This window comes from Asterias rubens, chromosome 4 (genome assembly GCF_902459465.1).
Source record: "Asterias rubens chromosome 4, eAstRub1.3, whole genome shotgun sequence".
Taxonomy (NCBI): Eukaryota; Metazoa; Echinodermata; class Asteroidea; order Forcipulatida; family Asteriidae; genus Asterias; species Asterias rubens.
In genome coordinates this window covers 17,339,388-17,362,585 of record NC_047065.1, presented here as the reverse complement: position 1 = coordinate 17,362,585, position 23,198 = coordinate 17,339,388, and the positions used below count along the sequence as shown (strand labels likewise).

Sequence of the window (23,198 nt, the reverse complement as noted above, 5' to 3'; positions counted from 1 at the left end):
TATTGGTCTTTCACAATCAGATTACCAAATGTGTCCAGTGCCTTACAATTCATTAGGCCTAACAAAAATTCTCAAATCAATCTATATTTCGTATTAGCCAGTACAAGTTTGCTCAGTCTGTTCCTTTAATAATAACTAGTTTTTAGTGTTAAGCGCAAATTTTCAATAACCGTATTATTGTGCTTTACATTAGTGCCCACGTCATTGGGCCAATAACATTTCTTTAATCTTTCTCAGCTCTCTATGGACAGCCCTGAGCTGTAGCATAGTGCTAGTGGCATTTCAACCCCTACCCTCAAAGGTACCCATTATACCCCAGAGTGACCATGACCAGGTTGGACGCTCTTAACCACGACACCCTTCTTTAAGTTTAAATGAAATAAACTATTGATGAAAGTGTAGATTATTTTTGTGAGTCTACACTCAACTGTCAATTCGTTACAAACTAAAGTGAATAGTTAAACTTGATAAATAGTCGTATTCACCAATAAAAAGATAAACACAGCTTTAAACATGTTATCTTTCGATATACCAAAACACTTTCCATTTAAAATGGTCAATTGTAAACTGAGCAAACTGGCATATGTGCTCAATAATGTTTGACAAAGTACACAAAATTAGATAAAAATAAGGAAACATTTACACTGTACACTGTAATCTTGGAATAATTTCCATAACCTGCCACCACTTGTTCACTTATTTTTACCACAAGGAGTATCTCATTTGAGTAAATTCAATATACAAATATTGACTGCTTCGAGTGTTATGGTTAAATCTATGATTCCCGAGGTGATCCCCGGAGCGTTCTGTTTTAAATAGAACGCTAGGGGGATCATCGAGGGAGTCATAGTTTTAACCATTGCACAAGTAAAAGCAGTCAATAATTGTTTTATAACACCCCAAACATTTCTAAATACTGTACTATTAAGTTACAGACCTGAATGCTACAATCCATGGACGACGCGAATACAGATTGCGAAAACTTTTACTTTGCTGCATGTAGTGTTCTGTAATCCGACATGGTTACAGACTTTTAATTTATCATCCTCGTACATGCAACGGACGTCTGTGTACTGCACGTCGTGTGATAGTCTTCGGACTAGCGCACGGCAAACCGATGCACTATCACATGGCAAACCGATGCACTATCACACGGCCGTCGTCTAGTAAAACTAAGACATATCATGTGACAAGCTCTAAACCAATGAAAATGCAGAATATTGGTTGTAATCTAAAATATTTCATAACGAATGAAAAAGTGGTGGTTGGATATGGACATTATCCTCTATATTTTAAACCTCCCTTATTAAACAAAATTACAGATTGACAAATTTTAACAGAGTATAAACTGTAGCAATAAACAGAACCACAAACAAAAATCTTAAAGGCACTGGACATAATTGGTAAATAATCCAAATAATTGGTACCATAAAAACTGACCTTTCTCCCTGTTGATAGTAAAAAAAAAAAAAACATTCAGCGAAGTTGTTCCGTTATTTTCTTGCACTTTTGATGACCAATTGAGCCCAAATTTTCACTGTTTGTAATGTTATGCATATTTTGGGATACACCAAGTGAGAATACTAGTTATAGAAGAGTTTGCGGTAACACCATGTAATAACAATCTCTAAATGAGTTGGGGTGGTTCTGAAAAGAACCGTTGGATTAATACTAGTTGGATTAATACTAGTCTTTCACAATTACCAAACGTATCCAAACGTATCCAGTGCCTTACAATTCATCAGGCCTAAGAAATGTTCTCAAATCAATCTATATTTTGTATAAGCCATAGTACAAGTTTGCTCAGTCTGTTCCTTTAATAATAACTAGTACTATAGTGTTTAGTGCATTTTACAATAACATTCCTTGAAGCTTTCTCAGCTCTCTATGGAGTATACAGCCCTGAGCTGCAGTATGGTGCAAGTCGCTTTTCAACCCCTACCCTCACACAGGTGACCATTTATACCCCTGTGTGAACACAAGTGCCATGATAAGATTTGAACCCACATTCCGATGATAAAACCACCAGAACTTGAACTCGATGCTCTTACCACGACAAGCTTTTTTAATTTTAAACGAAATAAACTATACATATTATTGACAAAAAGAGTTTAAACTGTTGCAATAAACAGAACTACAAACAAGAACCTTTAATAAAGGCACTGGACACTATTGGTAATTACTCAAAACAATTGTTAGCATAAAAACTGACTTGTTAATGAGCAATGGATAACTGTTGATAGTAAAAAACATTGTGGGGAATGGCTCCATTATTTTCTTATGTATCTTTGATGACCAACTGAGCCCAAAGTTTCACTGATTGTTATTTTAAGCATACATGTGTTTTGGGATCCACCAAGTGAGAATACTGGTCTTTGACAATTACCAAACGTGTCCAGTGCCTTTAACAATAAGCCGGAAACATTGAAAAAGTCGTCACACTATACTATAAAGACATAATCTGTAAAAGCTATGATAGACAATCTAATCAATAGCAAGATGAATTTACTTTTAGAATCACAATGGTAACGATAATGTGAGATGATGGCTGTCTTTTGATGAAGATGCCAGTTCTCCCGAGTTGAAAGAGACGGAACATGTATTTGAATGTGCTACAGACTCCGTAGTATCGAGCTTTGCTGATGGCCTCTCTTGTTCTTAGAAGATCGTACCCCAAATAAATGCTGACCAGTAGATTAGCATATGAATATGTTTGCATATCAGTAATCGACGATAATGTGAGATGATGGCTGTCTTTTGATGAAGATGCCAGTTCTCCCGAGTTGAAAGAGACGGAACATGTATTTGAATGTGCTACAGACTCTGTAGTATCGAGCTTTGCTGATGGCCTTGGTCCGCATGTTGTTCTCTTAGAAGATCGTACCCCAAATAAATGCTGACCAGTAGATAAGCATATGATATGTTTGCATATCAGTAATCGTATGAATGTACACTTATTGCTGAGAAAACCATTTAACTGAAACATAATCAATGGCAAAAGTTCAAGTCAGAGAATAGACTCTTCCTAATGTAAATTCGTTACCGCATTCTACTCCCCTTCAGCTCATAGACTATCCGCGAAACTACACATTCTCGTCCATTCTCCTTTAGCTCAGGGAAACGGCACTAAATTTTTGGGAATCTATATTGAATTTAACGCAGAAGAAACTTATTGACAATACACATGTAACAGCTATTTGTATAATGAACCTTCAAAAGTATTTTCTTCCAAGAAGCATATTACTAACCAGTACAACTCTTTTATTTTACCATAGTTACTCAGTTTGACTTGGGGTAGATCCATATACCCCTGACTGCAACAATCTGCTTTCTTTCATGAAACATGCAGTTCCAGTAATCTCTAAAACTGGCTATTTTAAAGCAATTGGACACTTTCGGTAAACAGTATTGTCCAAAGCCCACACTTCGTGTATCACAACTTAAATATAAAATAACAAACCTGTGAAAATTTAGGCTCAATCAGTCACGGGAGTCGGGAGAAAATAATGCAAAAACCCACCCTTGTTTCGCCGTGTTATGACATGTGTTTAAAATAAATCCGTAAATCTCGATATCGATAATTTATACATTGTTTTAATGTTTTCTCAAAAAGTAAAGCATTTCATGGAGTAATATTTCAGGAGAAGTCTTTCACCATTACCTCCTGTAAACCCTTGAAGTTATTTGTAAATCTGTGAACTTTTTTTTTCTCTTCCTAAAGTGTCCAATGGCTTTAAACACTGTGGGCCTCATTGGAAACTTAAAAATGTTCAAATCTACTGACATTTATCTTAATTTACAAAAAAGTGTAAGGATAATGTTTTACCTGTCTGTTTCAACCTTGTTTTAATACACTAACCTCAAACATCATTCCCACTAAACCAGCAGTACTACTAAAAAATCTTTATACAAGTCCACAAATGGTACTGTCCTACACGTATGTGGCACTCTTTGTTGGAATAGTCTGGACAAAATACAACCTAGATACATGTAAGAGGGTTGAGGAACACAACAGAAAGAGTAAAACGCCAGGCCAGTACCCATACCGCAGTGTGGGGATACGCCTTTCCCGCCAGCAGGAGATCTGTGTGTATATACTCCAACTGACATCAATGAAGTGTCGACCGTTCCGGGGTCCAGGCGCCTCCTAATAATACACTAAACAAAAGCTAAAACTAAACTGGTGTTCCTTGAAAAGAGAGAAGGGGAAGTAGAAGAGGAAATAGAAAAGGAGCGCAGCGAACCTATCCAATAAAACATATATGGTGCTTCCATTTGGGACTTTTATGGCTCTCCAGATTTTTGTAATAATAAATAAATAAAATGAATAATAAAACTTTTATAGCGCGCATTTCACAATACCTATCTCGATTGATTTAATTCCCCAAAGATGAATTCAGTTTGGTTCTTGAGACATGAACTTTTGAATTCTGAAATTTGAACTCCCGGTTTTGGCCAGAAGTAAAGGTCACATGGGATCATACTATAGACAAGATTTATAACATACATGTATTTATATGCATCAAGTGTTTTGATATGCAATTACCTTGTAAGCTTATTATAAGTAATGTCAATATTAAGAAAATTAACTCATTAGTTTAAGCTGATTATAACCTTTAACTATTATTTCATGACATTAGCTTTACAGTTGGTACAGATATTCATCATCTTCATCAGGTCGGGCGTGCTCGGCTTTCTTTGACATGTTTCTTCCATCTTTCTCTGTTGATTTTCAAACCTGCATCCAGTATCCTCCATCAGTTGGTCAAAAAAGGTCTTCTTTGGGCATCTTTGTCTGCCTGGGATGAGTTTTCAAAGTAGAATATCTCCAGCTTTCAAAGTAGAATATCTCCAGCGAGTTATTCAACAGTTAGTCAATAGACCATATTTTGTGGTTTACAATTTTCCTTGGGATTGGCACTGGAGAATTTGTCTGCACAGTGTCCTTGGGATTGGCACTAGAGAATTTGCGTAAGCACAATGTCCTTAAGATTGGCACTGCAAACATTGTCAAAGTAGTGTGCACAAAGTCCTTGGGATTGGCACCAGAGAATTAGTCAGAGCAGTGTGCACACAGTGTCCTTGGGATTGGCACTGGAGAGTTTACGTAAGCACAATGTCCTTGGGATTGGCACTAGAGAATTTGCGTAAGCACAGTGTCCTTGGGATTGGCACTGGAGAATTTGTCAGAGTAGTATGCACAATGTCCTTGGGATTGGCACTGCAGAATTTGTCAGAGGATGCACAATGTCCTTGGGATTGGCACTGCAGAATTTGTCAGAGTAGTATGCACAATGTCCTTGGGATTGGCACTGCAGAATTTGTCAGAGTAGTATGCACAATGTCCTTGGGATTGGCACTGCAGAATTTGTCAGAGTAGTATGCACAATGTCCTTGGGATTGGCACTGCAGAATTTGTCAGAGGATGCACAATGTCCTTGGGATTGGCACTGCAGAATTTGTCAGAGGATGCACAATGTCCTTGGGATTGGCACTGCAGAATTTGTCAGAGTAGTATGCTCTCCTGATCTTGGCATCAGCAATCAGCATCTGTACCCAGTACTTTTTGTTGAAGAATCGGTGATCACTTACAACCTTGCAACATCAATGACCCGCCTGTCCACACATGGGATGGCACAACTCTCCAGGCGAATCAAACTTCAAACACCTTGAAAACGACATGCACATACGCAGACAACCATGGTCGTACGAAAACAGAGAAGACAGAGACATTTGCAGGACAGCAATAGCAAAAGCTGCCACATTGCGCTGCACCGAACACTAGGCTTGAGACTGGAACTGGTATGTGATCTTTCATTTAATATCTGGAATGGGGTTTCTATAAGTGTCAGATGGTGTCTTAAGTGAAGGTTAGTGTCTGTAAGGGTCAGTTGTACATGTAGGCCAAGTCGTTTGTGTCGGTAAGTGTGGTCATGAGTGAGGGGGTTAGGGTTTACATTAAGGGTTAGGGTGATAGAACTCCCGGGTAGAACTAGGGTTAGGGTTAGGATGAGGGTTAGGATGAGGGTTAGAGTTGTGTTAGGGACAGACACCTACAAGAAACCCCATTCCTGATATTGAATGCAAGATCACATAGCAGCTCCATTAGTTTCAAGACATTAGCACACCAATTTAGCGTCATTTTAATTTGCATTCTAGAACTCTCTGAATCCTCTGCCCCCGTTTCCTCAGACAACCCAAGATACACAATATTGATGCTCCCTTCCACGACATAGTGGTGTCTCCACGACATAGTGGTGTCCAGGGGTTCACCAACCTACGCATGGCCAGACATCTCACCAAGATCCTCCACCCAATTGGCCTCACACAGCACCATATCACCAACACAAGTTCAACATTCATGTCAGTTTTGTCAAGACAACACTTGATCATCAGTTCCTCCAACACCTGAACAACCAGCATGCACTCATCAACTTGACCATGGAACTAAAGGAGAACAATACCATCATCTTCCATGATGTTTAAGTCACCAGAAATGCAGATAGCACCCTCGCCCACACTGTACACTGGAAGCGCGCACGCATTTGGCATTATCCACACAGGTCTTCATTCCATTATCCATTCTTGGAGTCCACCATCCAGAACAATTTGGTCCACTGTAAGCCCGTAGCAGTTAACTAAGTATATGGGTATACCCGGAAACATCCAGCGAGCAGCAGCTCCAACATAAATTTCACATTTAGTTAGATATTCAGAGATGAAAATTATTCAGTTACGTCGTAAGTGACGTCACATATGTACTTTTAAAGACCATCACTTAGGCTGTGTACGCATCCAGTGTAGGATATGTCCCTCCTCATATAAATGCCATTCATTTCTATTACTTGCAGTTCTGGTTCATGTTGCTCCTGCATGATGTCATCTCTCCGTGATGATCTTCTTCTCTGTCTACTTGTACCTCTTTTCCCTTTCCCTGTCCTTGGTTGCCAATCCATGATTCGTGTTGTCCATGTAATTATTGTCAGTTCTAAGGGTAAAGTGTCCATCCTATCTCCATATAGGTTTTTTCATATTGTCCTCTGTTCTCTCTTGTTTCTGTGCATTTATCCTGTCTCCAATATTAAGAAATGTAGCACTCGTCTCTCCATTGCTTTTGTTGGTGTGCAGAGTTTATGTTCTATCAGTTTTGTTGTCTGTCCATGTGTTATTGTTGGTAGCCCACACTGATCCTATTATTTTTCTCCTCAATACCATATACCATGTAGGTATGTTCCTATCACAAAATATTCCTCTGTGTCGTCCCAAAGGAGCTCCATCCTGTCTTAAACCTGATTGATGCTTCATCTTTTGTGACGTCGTTCAGTTTTACTGTTTGGTACAGTATCTATATTTATTGCCCCGGGCGATCCCTTGGTCCTTCACCAGTAACGAGTCATCTGTATTGATGTTGGTCATGAACTTTTCCTTGTGCATCTTCAAATCATTGTCTTTATTTTTGCTGTTTACTTCATTTATTTGCACTTCTATGTCATTAGCAGCAGAGGTGATAGAGCCACATCATCTGCAAAGCATATATCTAATAACATTTCTCCATCGATAATGTACCCCTTCCTTCTCATCCAGTAAAGTGTTCTTGAAAACCTCTTCCAACACGATGTTGAATATTTTGGGTGATTTTTTGTCCCCTTGGTCAATTTAAAGCCTACATTATGTATTGCAATACATTAAATAAAAGTTTAATAAAAAATAAAAACATAACACATAAACCACACAATGGATTTGTACAATCTATAAATCATTGCATGGGCTTTGCATACTTTTAAACAAAAGCTACACAGAGTGTGATCCCATTTGACCTTTACTTCCAGTTAAGCCAGTGTCAGTTTCAAACTATTATCTATTTCGAGAAAAGCGCTGTAGCTGGCTGTTCGGCTCCATTGATCAACAGGTTCAAAGAAAGAAAGAAAGATAGATAGATGGATCAATAGATTGGAGGTTAAGTTTTCACAACATTACAGCTGAATTGTAACTACATTGTATGACACATTCATTTAAAGTTACTAGATACATAAATCACAAGCAAAAATGGGAACAATGCATACTTTTAATTACTTATACTTCTTGTTTGGAAGCAGATTGATATCTAATATACATGTAGAAGAATCAGACATACACTTTATTGTTCTAGCTATGCACTTAGAGAGGCTTTTCGCATTATTATGGACTTTACAAATGTCTTTATTGCTACGTAAAATTGGGGACGTAGTGCTTTCTGCCCTACCGGCCAGGTTTCAGACTGATGATACCCAAGCCTACATCCGTATGGAATTTAAAAGGGGTTAACCCTGTTTCAGCCCTAGGGGTAGGTGGCGACGACCACTGAAAAAGAAAATTGTAGCTCACACCTTGAAGTGGCCTTCAGGCCTCGTGTGTCTGGCAACTTGCATAATTTTTTATTTATTTATTACCAATCATGACAACAAATTAAATTACTATGATTTGAGTGACGGCTTAGACATTTTTGTCCACCATTTACAATGTACATAAACAAACCTGAGTCGGCTTAAGACCGAACGAACAGCCACCTGGGTCACGAGAAAATAGTGAACATTTATAACACATTTTCGCTCACTGTGCAACGAATTCAAAACGGGAAATTAGTTTTACAAACTTCTCATAAAATATGACATTTCAGACAGAAACATTCAAAGGGATGTTTCTACTGTCAGTGTCAATCATCAATAGACCTAGTAAGTTTGATGTAAATCTGTGATCTTAGACAAGTTATGTTCATACCAATTTATTATGTAATGTTCCTCAACAAATCAACAACAAGATGATAAAAGTTACTTTTGTATAATAACGTTTACGGTAACAGGACCAAATAGCTGTCAGTGTAAAATTTCAAAAGATTTAACCGTGAATAGTCTCCATGTACGAGCCAGTAGTTTCAAAATTAACTTCTTAACTTTAAAAATGGTTTCTCCAAACATACATTTTTGGCTGCCAGGGATTTATGGACGTTCGTAAAATTACTGAAAATATGCATGCATGGGTAATCTTCGGAATCTTTACTTATTATTGAGAAATCAAGTTTATTTAATTTAGTTCATATACAATTACCAGGAGCTAAACAATATGCAAAGCATTTTTTATGAGACCCATACAAATTGCAATAAAGACTGTATTATAGTTCTGAGCACTGCAGTGACAGCTGTTGCTTTAGTAAAATTTAGTAATGATCCATGTAAAACTACCATTCCTATTTTAAAAGATGTTAAATTTGCATCCAAGATAAAGATTGAGAATTTTGGTTTATCCCTTACACCAATGTGTGTTAACACTGTTTACTCAGTTCTGGCTACCATTAACCATTGCACAAGTAAAAGCAGTCAATAATTGTTTTATAACACCCCAAACATTTCTAAACACTGTACTATAAAGTTACAGACCTGAATGCTACAATCCATGGACGACGCGAATACAGATTGCGAAAACTTTTACTTTGCTGCATGTAGTGTTCTGTAATCCGACATGGTTACAGACTTTTAATTTATCATCCTCGTACATGCAACGGACGTCTGTGTACTGCACGTCGTGTGATAGTCTTCGGACTAGCGCACGGCAAACCGATGCACTATCACATGGCAAACCGATGCACTATCACACGGCCGTCGTCTAGTAAAACTAAGACATATCATGTGACAAGCTCTAAACCAATGAAAATGCAGAATATTGGTTGTAATCTAAAATATTTCATAACGAATGAAAAAGTGGTGGTTGGATATGGACATTATCCTCTATATTTTAAACCTCCCTTATTAAACAAAATTACAGATTGACAAATTTTAACAGAGTATAAACTGTAGCAATAAACAGAACCACAAACAAAAATCTTAAAGGCACTGGACATAATTGGTAAATAATCCAAATAATTGGTACCATATAAACTGACCTTTCTCCCTGTTGATAGTAAAAAAAAAAAAAAACATTCAGCGAAGTTGTTCCGTTATTTTCTTGCACTTTTGATGACCAATTGAGCCCAAATTTTCACTGTTTGTAATGTTATGCATATTTTGGGATACACCAAGTGAGAATACTAGTTATAGAAGAGTTTGCGGTAACACCATATAATAACAATCTCTAAATGAGTTGGGGTGGTTCTGAAAAGAACCGTTGGATTAATACTAGTTGGATTAATACTAGTCTTTCACAATTACCAAACGTATCCAAACGTATCCAGTGCCTTACAATTCATCAGGCCTAAGAAATTACCTCAAATCAATCTATATTTTGTATTAGCCATAGTACAAGTTTGCTCAGTCTGTTCCTTTAATAATAACTAGTACTATAGTGTTTAGTGCATTTTACAATAACATTCCTTGAAGCTTTCTCAGCTCTCTATGGAGTATACAGCCCTGAGCTGCAGTATGGTGCAAGTCGCTTTTCAACCCCTACCCTCACACAGGTGACCATTTATACCCCTGTGTGAACACAAGTGCCATGATAAGATTTGAACCCACATTCCGATGATAAAACCACCAGAACTTGAATTCGATGCTCTTACCACGACAAGCTTTTTCAATTTTAAACGAAATAAACTATACATATTATTGACAAAAAGAGTTTAAACTGTTGCAATAAACAGAACTACAAACAAGAACCTTTAATAAAGGCACTAGACACTATTGGTAATTACTCAAAACAATTGTTAGCATAAAAACTGACTTGTTAATGAGCAATGGATAACTGTTGATAGTAAAAAACATTGTGGGGAATGGCTCCATTATTTTCTTATGTATCTTTGATGACCAACTGAGCCCAAAGTTTCACTGATTGTTATTTTAAGCATACATGTGTTTTGGGATCCACCAAGTGAGAATACTGGTCTTTGACAATTACCAAATGTGTCCAGTGCCTTTAACAATAAGCCGGAAACATTGAAAAAGTCGTCACACTATACTATAAAGACATAATCTGTAAAAGCTATGATAGACAATCTAATCAATAGCAAGATGAATTTACTTTTAGAATCACAATGGTAACGATAATGTGAGATGATGGCTGTCTTTTGATGAAGATGCCAGTTCTCCCGAGTTGAAAGAGACGGAACATGTATTTGAATGTGCTACAGACTCCGTAGTATCAAGCTTTGCTGATGGCCTCTCTTGTTCTTAGAAGATCGTACCCCAAATAAATGCTGACCAGTAGATTAGCATATGAATATGTTTGCATATCAGTAATCGACGATAATGTGAGATGATGGCTGTCTTTTGATGAAGATGCTTGTTCTCCCGAGTTGAAAGAGACGGAACATGAATTTGAATGTGCTACAGACTCTGTAGTATCGAGCTTTGCTGATGGCCTTGGTCCTCATGTTGTTCTCTTAGAAGATCGTACCCCAAATAAATGCTGACCAGTAGATAAGCATATGATATGTTTGCATATCAGTAATCGTATGAATGTACACTTATTGCTGAGAAAACCATTTAACTGAAACATAATCAATGACAAAAGTTAAAGTCAGAGAATAGACTCTTCCTAATGTAAATTCGTTACCGCATTCTACTCCCCTTCAGTTCATAGACTATCCGCGAAACTACACATTCTCGTCCATTCTCCTTTAGCTCAGGGAAACGGCACTAAATTTTTAGGAATCTATATTGAATTTAACGCAGAAGAAACTTATTGACAATACACATGTAACAGCTATTTGTATAATGAACCTTCAAAAGTATTTTCTTCCAAGAAGCATATTACTAACCAGTACAACTCTTTTATTTTACCATAGTTACTCAGTTTGACTTGGGGTAGATCCATATACCCCTGACTGCAACAATCTGCTTTCTTTCATGAAACATGCAGTTCCAGTAATCTCTAAAACTGGCTATTTTAAAGCAATTGGACACTTTCGGTAAACAGTATTGTCCAAAGCCCACACTTCGTGTATCACAACTTAAATATAAAATAACAAACCTGTGAAAATTTAGGCTCAATCAGTCATGGGAGTCGGGAGAAAATAATGCAAAAACCCACCCTTGTTTCGCCGTGTTATGACATGTGTTTAAAATAAATCCGTAAATCTCGATATCGATAATTTATACATTGTTTTAATGTTTTCTCAAAAAGTAAAGCATTTCATGGAGTAATATTTCAGGAGAAGTCTTTCACCATTACCTCCTGTAAACCCTTGAAGTTATTTGTAAATCTGTGAACTTTTTTTTTCTCTTCCTAAAGTGTCCAATGGCTTTAAACACTGTGGGCCTCATTGGAAACTTAAAAATGTTCAAATCTACTGACATTTATCTTAATTTACAAAAAAGTGTAAGGATAATGTTTTACCTGTCTGTTTCAACCTTGTTTTAATACACTAACCTCAAACATCATTCCCACTAAACCAGCAGTACTACTAAAAAATCTTTATACAAGTCCACAAATGGTACGGTCCTACACGTATGTGGCACTCTTTGTTGGAATAGTCTGGACAAAATATAACCTAGATACATGTAAGAGGGTTGAGGAACACAACAGAAAGAGTAAAACGCCAGGCCAGTACCCATACCGCAGTGTGGGGATACGCCTTTCCCGCCAGCAGGAGATCTGTGTGTATATACTCCAACTGACATCAATGAAGTGTCGACCATTCCGGGGTCCAGGCGCCTCCTAATAATACACTAAACAAAAGCTAAAACTAAACTGGTGTTCCTTGAAAAGAGAGAAGGGGAAGTAGAAGAGGAAATAGAAAAGGAGCGCAGCGAACCTATCCAATAAAACATATATGGTGCTTCCATTTGGGACTTTTATGGCTCTCCAGATTTTTGTAATAATAAATAAATAAAATGAATAATAAAACTTTTATAGCGCGCATTTCACAATACCTATCTCGATTGATTTAATTCCCCAAAGATGAATTCAGTTTGGTTCTTGAGACATGAACTTTTGAATTCTGAAATTTGAACTCCCGGTTTTGGCCAGAAGTAAAGGTCACATGGGATCATACTATAGACAAGATTTATAACATACATGTATTTATATGCATCAAGTGTTTTGATATGCAATTACCTTGTAAGCTTATTATAAGTAATGTCAATATTAAGAAAATTAACTCATTAGTTTAAGCTGATTATAACCTTTAACTATTATTTCATGACATTAGCTTTACAGTTGGTACAGATATTCATCATCTTCATCAGGTCGGGCGTGCTCGGCTTTCTTTGACATGTTTCTTCCATCTTTCTCTGTTGATTTTCAAACCTGCATCCAGTATCCTCCATCAGTTGGTCAAAAAAGGTCTTCTTTGGGCATCTTTGTCTGCCTGGGATGAGTTTTCAAAGTAGAATATCTCCAGCGAGTTATTCAACAGTTAGTCAATAGACCATATTCTGTGGTTTACAATTTTCCTTGGGATTGGCACTGGAGAATTTGCGTAAGCACAATGTTCTTAGGATTGGCACTGCAAACATTGTCAAAGTAGTGTGCACAGTGTCCTTGGGATTGGCACTGGAGAGTTTACGTAAGCACAATGTCCTTGGGATTGGCACTAGAGAATTTGCGTAAGCACAGTGTCCTTGGGATTGGCACTGGAGAATTTGTCAGAGTAGTATGCACAATGTCCTTGGGATTGGCACTGCAGAATTTGTCAGAGTAGTATGCACAATGTCCTTGGGATTGGCACTGGAGAATTTGTCAGAGGATGCACAATGTCCTTGGGATTGGCACTGCAGAATTTGTCAGAGTAGTATGCACAATGTCCTTGGGATTGGCACTGCAGAATTTGTCAGAGTAGTATGCACAATGTCCTTGGGATTGGCACTGCAGAATTTGTCAGAGTAGTATGCACAATGTCCTTGGGATTGGCACTGCAGACTTTGTCAGAGGATGCACAATGTCCTTGGGATTGGCACTGCAGAATTTGTCAGAGTAGTATGCTCTCCTGATCTTGGCATCAGCAATCAGCATCTGTACCCAGTTCTTTTGTTGAAGAATCGGTGATCACTTACAACCTTGCAACATCAATGACCCGCCTGTCCACACAAGGGGTGGCACAACTCTCCAGGCGAATCAAACTTCAAACACCTTGAAAACGACATGCACATACGCAGACAACCATTGTAGTACGAAAACAGAGAAGACAGAGACATTTGCAGGAGAGCAATAGCAAAAGCTGCTACATCGCACAGCACCGAACACTAGGCTTGAGACTGGAACTGGTATGTGATCTTTCATTTAATATCTGGAATGGGGTTTCTATAAGTGTCAGATGGTGTCTTAAGTGAAGGTTAGTGTCTGTAAGGGTCAGTTGTACATGTAGGCCAAGTCGTTTGTGTCGGTAAGTGTGGTCATGAGTGAGGGGTTAGGGTTTACATTAAGGGTTAGGGTGATAGAACTCCCAGGTAGAACTAGGGTTAGGGTTAGGATGAGGGTTAGGATGAGGGTTAGAAGTGTTAGGGACAGACACCTACAAGAAACCCCATTCCTGATATTGAATGCAAGATCACATAGCAGCTCCATTAGTTTCAAGACATTAGCACACCAATTTAGCGTCATTTTAATTTGCATTCTAGAACTCTCTGAATCCTCTGCCCCCGTTTCCTCAGACAACCCAAGATACACAATATTGATGCTCCCCTCCACGACATAGTGGTGTCTCCACGACATAGTGGTGTCCAGGGGTTCACCAACCTACGCATGGCCAGACATCTCACCAAGATCCTCCACCCAATTGGCCTCACACAGCACCATATCACCAACACAAGTTCAACATTCATGTCAGTTTTGTCAAGACAACACTTGATCATCAGTTCCTCCAACACCTGAACAACCAGCATGCACTCATCAACTTGACCATGGAACTAAAGGAGAACAATACCATCATCTTCCATGATGTTTAAGTCACCAGAAATGCAGATAGCACCCTCGCCCACACTGTACACTGGAAGCGCGCACGCATTTGGCATTATCCACACAGGTCTTCATTCCATTATCCATTCTTGGAGTCCACCATCCAGAACAATTTGGTCCACTGTAAGCCCGTAGCAGTTAACTAGGTATATGGGTATACCCGAAAACAGTGCCAGTTCCATTTTATCGATTCCATACCGGAAACATCCAGCGAGCAGCAGCTCCAACATAAATTTCACATTTAGTTAGATATTCAGAGATGAAAACTATTCAGTTACGTCGTAAGTGACGTCACATATGTACTTTTAAAGACCATCACTTAGGCTGTGTACGCATCCAGTGTAGGATATGTCCCTCCTCATGTAAATGCCATTCATTTCTATTACTTGCAGTTCTGGTTCATGTTGCTCCTGCATGATGTCATCTCTCCGTGATGATCTTCTTCTCTGTCTACTTGTACCTCTTTTCCCTTTCCCTGTCCTTGGTTGCCAATCCATGATTCTTGTTGTCCATGTAATTATTGTCAGTTCTAAGGGTAAAGTGTCCATCCTATCTCCATATAGGTTTTTTCATATTTTCCTCTGTTCTCTCTTGTTTCTGTGCATTTATCCTGTCTCCAATATTAAGAAATGTAGCACTCGTCTCTCCATTGCTTTTGTTGGTGTGCAGAGTTTATGTTCTATCAGTTTTGTTGTTGTCTGTCCATGTGTTATTGTTGGTAGCCCACACTGATCCTATTATTTTTCTCCTCAATACCATATACCATGTAGGTATGTTCCTATCACAAAATATTCCTCTGTGTTGTCCCAAAGGAGCTCCATGCTGTCTTAAACCTGATTGATGCTTCATCTTTTGTGACGTCGTTCAGTTTTACTGTTTGGTACAGTATTTATATTCATTGACCCGGGCGATCCTTGGTCCTTCACCAGTAACGAGTCATCTGTATTGATGTTGGTCATGAACTTTTCCTTGTGCATCTTCAAATCATTGTCTTTGTTTTTGCTGTTTACTTCATTTATTTGCACTTCTAAGTCATTAGCAGAAGAGGTGATAGAGCCACATCATCTGCAAAGCATATATCTAATAACATTTCTCCATCGATAATGTACCCCTTCCTTCTCATCCAGTAAAGTGTTATTGAAAACCTCTTCCAACACGATGTTGAATATTTTGGGTGATTTTTTGTCCCCATGTCTTGGTCAATTTAAAGCCTACATTATGTACTGCAATACATTAAATAAAAGTTTAATAAAAAATAAAAACATAACACATAAACCACACAATGGATTTGTACAATCTATAAATCATTGCATGGGCTTTGCATACTTTTAAACAAAAGCTACACAGAGTGTGATCCCATTTGACCTTTACTTCCAGTTAAGCCAGTGTCAGTTTCAAACTATTATCTATTTCGAGAAAAGCGCTGTAGCTGGCTGTTCGGCTCTATTGATCAACAGGTTCAAAGAAAGAAAGAAAGATAGATAGATGGATCAACAGATTAGAGGTTAAGTTTTCACAACATTACAGCTGAATTGTAACTACATGTACATTGTATGACACATTCATTTAAAGTTACTAGATACATAAATCACAAGCAAAAATGGGAACAATGCATACTTTTAATTACTTATACTTCTTGTTTGGAAGCAGATTGATATCTAATATACATGTAGAAGAATCAGACATACACTTTATTGTTCTAGCTATGCACTTAGAGAGGCTTTTCGCATTATTATGCACTTTACAAATGTCTTTATTGCTACGTAAAATTGGGGACGTAGTGCTTTCTGCTCTACCGGCCAGGTTTCAGACTGATGATACCCAAGCCTACATCCGTATGGAGTTTAAAAGGGGTTAACCCTGTTTCAGCCCTAGGGGTAGGTGGCGACGACCACTGAAAAAGAAAATTGTAGCTCACACCTTGAAGTGGCCTTCAGCCCTCGTGTGTCTGGCGACTTGCATAATTTTTTATTTATTTATTACCAATCATGACAACAAATTAAATTACTATGATTTGAGTGACGGCTTAGACATTTTTGTGTTGTATGATATCGGTTCCAACTCATAAGAAATACAATTTGTAGAAGGCATTTCATGTGATTGGTGGTTTAAGGGCCACTGAGAGAAACTACATGTTAATTTAGGTTTCCCTATTTTTTCCCTATTTTACTTAAAGGCACTGAACACGTTGGTATTTGTCAAAGACCAGTAACTGTCTCCCACAGCCAGTATTTCCATTGGGTACAAATATTGTGTTTGTGCTGATAGTTAAGATGATGATTTTTTCATTTAAAGGTACTTGACATGTTTCAAACCTGTGAAAATTTGGACTCAATTGGTCATTGAAACACCCTTGTTGCATAGATGTGTGTGCTTTCAGATCTAATAAGCTGAAGTATTTTACTGCTTGAATTAGAAATCACCTCTTTCTAAACAAAAAATATATGACACTTCAGGGGAAGCCGTTGCTCACAATGGTTCATACTATCAACAGCTCTCTATTGCTGATTACCAAGTAGGTCTTCTTATGGTAAAAATTATTTTGAGTAATTACCAATATTGTCCAGTGCCTCTATACATGTACACCCTTTGATAAAACTCTCTTTATATTTCAGGAAAATTACAGAGGAACCATGGTCCAATACACGGCTGTCTCACAAGCAAACAACTTAATAATTAGCCTTATAACCAATTCATCACACTACACAAATACAATTTTATGTAAAAGTTATGTTTAAAGCAACATTACATTAATGGCTTTTACTAACAAAACAGTTGCTGGCACTCCTGGCAGTGTAAGCACTTTATATAATCCACCATTTACAATGTACATAAACAAACCTGAGTCGGCTTAAGACCGAACGAACAGCCACCTGGGTCACGAGAAAATAGTGAACATTTATAACACATTTTCGCTCACTGTGCAACGAATTCAAAACGGGAAATTAGTTTTACAAACTTCTCATAAAATATGACATTTCAGACAGAAACATTCAAAGGGATGTTTCTACTGTCAGTGTCAATCATCAATAGACCTAGTAAGTTTGATGTAAATCTGTGATCTTAGACAAGTTATGTTCATACCAATTTATTATGTAATGTTCCTCAACAAATCAACAACAAGATGATAAAAGTTACTTTTGTATAATAACGTTTAAGGTAACAGGACCAAATAGCTGTCAGTGTAAAATTTCAAAAGATTTAACCGTGAATAGTCTCCATGTACGAGCCAGTAGTTTCAAAATTAACTTCTTAACTTTAAAAATGGTTTCTCCAAACATACATTTTTGGCTGCCAGGGATTTATTGACATTCGTAAAATTACTGAAAATATGCATGCATGGGTAATCTTCGGAATCTTTACTTATTATTGAGAAATCAAGTTTATTTAATTTATTTCATATACAATTACCAGGAGCTAAACAATATGCAAAGCATTTTTTATGAGACCCATACAAATTGCAATAAAGACTGTATTATAGTTCTGAGCACTGCAGTGACAGCTGTTGCTTTAGTAAAATTTAGTAATGATCCATGTAAAACTACCATTCCTATTTTAAAAGATGTTAAATTTGCATCCAAGATAAAGATTGAGAATTTTGGTTTATCCCTTACACCAATGTGTGTTAACACTGTTTACTCAGTTCTGGCTACCGGGGATTTGTAGCAGGCCGTTCGTAAAATTACTGAAAATATGCATGCATGGGTAATCTTCGGAATCCACACTTATTATTGAGAAATCAAATTTATTTAATTTATTTCATATACAATTACCAGGAGCTAAACAATATGCAAAGCATTTTTTTTATGAGACCCATACAAATTGCAATTAAGACTGTATTATAGTTCTGAGCACTGCAGTGACAGCTGTTGCTTTGGTAAAGTTTTAGTAATGATCCATGCAAAACTACCATTCCTATTTTAAAATATGTTAAATTTGCATCCAAGATAAAGATTGATGATTTTGGTTTCACCCTTACACCAATGCGTGTTAACACTGTTTACTCAGTACTTTCCTGAGTCCTGTGAAAATCCATTCAAGGTGAATACCCTATTTGTATAGGTTACAAACAACTCATATCATGTTTTTAGAATAAACAATGCAATTACTACCGATAAAAAAGTATCAGAAATCCTTGAGGTAATTAAGTGTGTGCAAGGAAGACCATAATGAAGCCTACTAGAAACTTGTATATCATAGAACTAGTCCCTCACTCAGAAGCTTGATAAAAATATGCAGGTAATGAGAAAATAGATGACTTGTTGAATAGTGAGGCTTGTGGGGTCTGTCATGGAGGGATTAACTTGTAGGCATTATTTGACGATGAGACATGTTTCTTTCATAGGTTAGTTGGTGAAGAGAGAGACTTTGTTAAAACTCTCAAGAATGTCAGTTTGACCAAGGTGAATGTCATTTATGATGTTGACGAACTGGCTTAAATTGGTGATGTGGTACTGTTTGAGGCCAAGTTGTGGGTGGAGAATCTTGGTGAGATGTCTGGCCTTGTTGTAGATTGTTGAAACCCTGGGCGCCATAATGGGATGGAGGGGAATATCGGGATTGTGAATCTTGGGTTGACCAAAGAATCGAGGGCAGGGGGATGCAGAAGTCTTGAGATGGCCTGGGTGTGCTGATGGCTTGAGACGAGACTGATGGAGAGACCAGAGCTTGTTGCTGATCTAGTGTTCGATGGCCAGAATGGAGTTTCTTGGTAAATGTATGTAAGTGTTGGTCGACAGAATCGCAGTCTCCTTGAGGTTATAAGTCAGATGTGGACTCGACCACAAACCCTAACCTTAACTCAACCATAACTCTAGCCTAAACCTAACTCAAGTCCATATCCAGATCCTGCTAATCCTCAAGAACATCAACCTACCAAGACCATTCAAAAGCAAGCAGTAGAATGCTGCCATCTAAGCCCTACCTAAAGACCAATCCATCCACTTCATGCCAGCCGACACACCACTGTGGACATATCTACCACTAAGTATGACCACAAGGTGACTAAAATTCTGTCGACTGACACTTACAGACGCCTACCAAAAAAACACATCTTGGCCATTGAATACAAGATCAGCAACAAGCTCCGATCTCTCCATCAGTCTCAGGCCATCAGCTCACCCAGGTACTGCCATCAAAAGACCTCTGCATCCACCTGCTCTTGTTTCTTCGGTCAACCCAAGTTCACAATTCCGATGTTCCCCTCCGTCCCATCGTGCCGCCCAAGGTTTCAACAATCTACAACAAGGCCAGTCATCTCACCTAGATTCTCCACCCACAACTTGGCCTCAAACAGAACCACATCGCCAATTTAAGCCAGTATTGTTGAGCTTCTAGTAAATGGGGTTTATTGATCAATTATTGATCAAAATTGTTTGGCAATTAGAAACTATCATTTCAAAGTTAAATTTTAATTTGTTGATTTTTATCTACTTTTTATAATTTGTATGTATTTTTCACCTAATGATCTGGAGATCATTAGAAATATAAAAAAGCCATTAGCGACCCTATAGTTCTGAGCAGCACATAAGAAAGTGTATAAATGACTAATTGTTTATTGAATGAACGACCTGAAGGCAAGTACTTTTGTAGTTAAATGATTCTACAATTCAGAGTCTATTCTCTGACTAAATCAATTTCCACAAAAGCCATTGTATGAAGTAAATTAAATAATTTGGATATATCAATAATAAGTGTGGATTTCTAAAGACCTCAATGATTTTTTGATACTATTTGATATGTAGTATTGCATGGTCCATTCGAAAAACATAATGTGGATATACATAAACAATAAAAATGTGCCATTCTTCTTGAGTGGACTTACAAGTTGATGCTGCATGAGTTCTGCAGAACCATTTTCAAAATTTTAACCCTGATTGTCATAACATAGGAATTTGTAATTTTACATCAATCATTAATGGAATTTACTGAAGCAACATTTAGCACTGTGATTGTTTACTAAAGAGTATAGATTTACAGAATTAATGTTTTACTGATACAATTGGATCCATTTCTGGATGTGATCTGCACTGACCTGATTCCAATCTTCCTCTTGCAAGCTTGATGTGCAGATCCGACCTTGAGTCTTGAAACACCTTGAATGCATCTTCAACCACAACTGCAAATAAAGTATAAGAACTTCCATTAAAAAGGGCTAAAAAATGTGATTCATATCATTTTCTGTAATGAACAAGAGAGCCAGTAGGCCCTCTCCACAATAACAGATTTTATAATGAAGTTTAACGATGCACATGGTCATGAGTAAGAATGGGAGTTCAAACCATTCGTACTTGACGATTCCACCGGTCATATCAACTTGAACCGTCAGACACTTTGACGGCTGTATGGTACGCCTCTTTTCCAACTGTAAGACAAGTCAATTTTTTTAAACAGACTAGGCATGCTGAGCGTATCGATAATAATGTGCATAATCTAGTAGTGGTGCAATACTCAACTATCACGAAACCCCCTCTATTGGCTCCGCGCCACAGAGATCACCGATCACCACTCAGAACGCCCTCTATGAGTGGAATAATCCCAACCCAAATAATTGATGACCCGCTGAGCAGCGACAGAGTTGGACTTAACCATTCTGTGCGTGAACGACATGCACGTAAAAAAAAATAGAAAAACCCAATTTGTGTATAAAAAACCCAATGCGAGATTTATAGACGAGACTCAATAAACGCCAGATGTGAGATGGCAGATATATATACAACCATTGGGCAGATGATGATTTTGCTAGAGATACACCAAGACTACGGCACATTCGAGTGAATGTGCTCTTCAGGCCAGTGCCCGCTACAGTAAGTGACACACATGGGGGAAAGGATATCTGCATAAAAATGATGTTTCTATTCAAAAAACGATTTCACCTCCTGGCGTGGAGTAGATAGACATAGGGCCAAGGAAGAAGCAGTACTAATTATTTATTCAGATCATCATCATGCAGAAACCTCCTCTGGAGACTCGCACATTGGTTGAGGTGCAAACTAGCAGGTGCAGACATAAAGTAAAAGCATTTAAGCATTTTGTGTGAAGGGATGGATATTTAACTAAAGGTGACACCGTCCAGTCTGGTCTTGAAGATTAAGCAGGAACATAATATTAATCATTTTTTATGATTGGAATATGGGGTGGAAAAGTTTCCGTATGCCGCCACCACTTTTTCATGCGATATAAAATAATATAGTATCTGATTTACCTCAATGAGATATCCCTTTTTGTAAAATGAGTGAAAAGGTGGTGGCGCCATACGGAAAGTTATCCTATGGGGTTTTAATTTGGAGCATATCGTATTACTTAGCTCCCACTTACTCTTTGTCTTGGCTCTTTACTGAATACTGCAGTAAGGCAGGTCCTGTAAACTACTGTAGCACCTCCACAGTGAGTGGCACACAGTGAACAGCACATGCATTCATGACAGTGTGTTTTGGGCACGGAGTCAGAAGGAAATTGAGCGGATTTTGTACATGTATTTTAGGTGCTAAATAACCGAAGATTACCATGCACGAATTACCAGCGGTTTTACGGAAATGCATTTCGACAGGAAGAAATTAAAACAAAAAAGATTTACCTTTTCTTGGTGAAATTAAGAACTACGTCACCGAGTCGTATCCTCTTAGTTGTAATGGCGCTACTCAACTCGCGCATGCGCACTGCTAAATCCTAGCTTGCGGTGCGGTGTTGTGGCGGGGTGTCACCGCTTTTGTTGACGTCAAAATGTTTAGGTTTTTTTTATCCAATGGCATCGCCGTATTTCGGAAAAATTAATATTGATCACAAGGTGGTTTATAGGTTCGTTCACTTTCCTTGAAAATTATTTTAAACATTCTGAAAAAGATTTCAACTTTTTTTGTAGTCTGTGGTTTCCCAAAATACACCAAAATTACCGATAATCACCACGTATGTTTTTAATTTTTCTTTGTTTTCACTATTATTTTAAGGGCACAAAGGTTGTTTTTATTTTTAAACATAGTATCAAGTTTCGGTAAAAACTCATAAATCTTCTATATCGTGAATTCATAGAGCAAGGACCAGTCCTTGCTCTATGGTGAATTTGAGTTGTTATAATTCTGTTGCCATAGCGTAGTAAATCCTGAACAGAAAAATGTTGATTTCTTCAAAAAAAAAGAAAAAAAAAAAAACCCCGTAAAGTATAAGCAGCTGAGCGGCGGGCGGCGAATAACCTAAACCATCCCTAAACAAAAACTTAAAGCCATTGGACACTATTGGTAATTACTCAAAATAATTATCATCATAAAACCTTTCTTGATTACGAGTAATGGGGAGAGGTTGATAGTATAAAACATTGTGAGAAACAGCTCCCTCTGAAG

At 37.8% G+C, this 23,198-nt stretch overlaps 1 long non-coding RNA gene across 1 annotated transcript in view; it reads right to left on the bottom strand.

Annotated features, from left to right (window-relative positions):
- The window catches only part of LOC117289531, a 32,716-nt gene extending 10,218 nt beyond the window's left edge, over nt 1-22,498 (bottom strand). Inside the window, exons 1-2 of the long non-coding RNA XR_004518951.1 lie at nt 22,439-22,498; nt 20,897-20,980 (exon numbers count right to left, since the gene is read on the bottom strand). This is a non-coding gene — a long non-coding RNA (uncharacterized LOC117289531). The remainder of the gene's footprint in view (nt 1-20,896; nt 20,981-22,438) is intronic.
- Nucleotides 22,499-23,198: the final 700 nt, after the last annotated feature.